The sequence below is a fragment of the Nannospalax galili genome, unplaced genomic scaffold (genome assembly GCF_000622305.1).
Source record: "Nannospalax galili isolate Female #2095 unplaced genomic scaffold, S.galili_v1.0 scaffold3242, whole genome shotgun sequence".
Classification (NCBI taxonomy): domain Eukaryota; kingdom Metazoa; phylum Chordata; class Mammalia; order Rodentia; family Spalacidae; genus Nannospalax; species Nannospalax galili.
This window is the reverse complement of record NW_008347290.1, coordinates 72,895-74,495: the sequence shown is the minus strand read 5'-3', so window position 1 is coordinate 74,495 and position 1,601 is coordinate 72,895.

The following is a 1,601-nucleotide window of genomic DNA, read 5'->3' as shown; positions in this document are numbered from 1 at the left end:
TTTGTTTAAATCTGAATTTTCAGGCCAGATACTGTCTCCAAGGCCTTGATTGACATTAGAATCTTAGTTTCCAGAGATATTATTGTTTCTTGAGGAGGAACATGATAAAATGTGATTTATAACCCATAGAGGTATGGAAGTTATATTTTGGTACCCTTGCCAGGGAGCCATTTGTATGTGTGAGGTATATTTAACAATCTGCTAAACAAACATTTCATTACAGGTTATAATGACATAGCTGGACAGAGGAGACAGGGCTCAGTGAACCACCCAGCAGGGATGATCCCAGGCCACTGCCAAAGGGCTACACGGTTTCTCACACCTTCTAGATTCTCCACAGCTTTCTGTATCTAGCATTGGGGATCTTAGCTTCATTTTCTGCAAATAATAGTCTCAGATAAGATTAACAATTTTCACAAAAAATAGAAAAGAATCCAACCCACAAAACAAACAAAACAAAGTCTTTTTCCTTTGTCTTGTCCTTTCTCTAAAAATTTAGTGTTGTCTCTTGCAGATTTATGTCAGCTGGAGGCCCAAGTCACCTCTGGAAACAACTGATTCCTCCCACATGCACATGAATTTCACATCAATGAGCCTCTACCTGTTCTTGTCTTATTAGTCTTTCTTTTGTTGGATCCAGGGTTGAGGGAACAGCCACACTGTCGACATGCCAATGTGTAAATCTGTACTACTTGAACCACAAACTTGAACCACAAAATATATTTATAATAATAAAATATTGTTTGGGGGCTAGACAGATGGCCCAGCAGTTAAGAGTATTGGCTGCTCTTAACTGGGTTTGTATCCCAACACCCACATGGCATCTAACAACTGTCTATAACTCCAATTCCAGGGGTCCTACATCCTCTTCTGCCCTCCATGGACATGAATGCATGTGATGTACTTACATGTAGGCAAAACACTCATACATATAAAAATTTTTAAATTTAAAAATATTGCTTTTTATGTCAGACCTCGGGAGATTTTTATGTCTGTTCTCAGCCTTCTAAGAATTAGGATTACAGGTGTGCACCACCATGCCTGGCTTTTAATTTTATTGAGTCTAGACATTGGCATAGTCATATATACATCATTATAGCATTGTACAGAAGAGTTTCACTGTCTCCCAAAACCCTCTGTGTCCATATATTCATCCATTCACCCTCTACCTGCACAAACCCTGGCAACCATTGGTCTTCATACTAACTCCAAGTTTTGCTTTGTTTACAGAATGTCTATAACTTGACTTACACAGTATGTAGTTTTTACCTGTCTTTTCATGGCTCGATAGCTTATTTCTTTTTAGCATAGACTAATAATGCAATTGGACTGGGAACGTAGCTTGGTTGAGTGCTTGCCTAGCATGCACAAAGTGCTGGTTCCAACCCCAACACCATATAAAACTGGGCATGGTGATGCATGCCTGTAATCCCAGCACCCACGAGGTGAAGGCAGAAGAATCATAAATTCAAGGTGATCCTCAGCTACAGATGAGTTTGAGGCCAGCCTGTGCTACATAAGATCCTGTTTCAAAAAGGCGAGGGGAAGGAGAAAATATTGCACTATATAGAAATATCACAGCTTATCAGCTAATCTTTAGG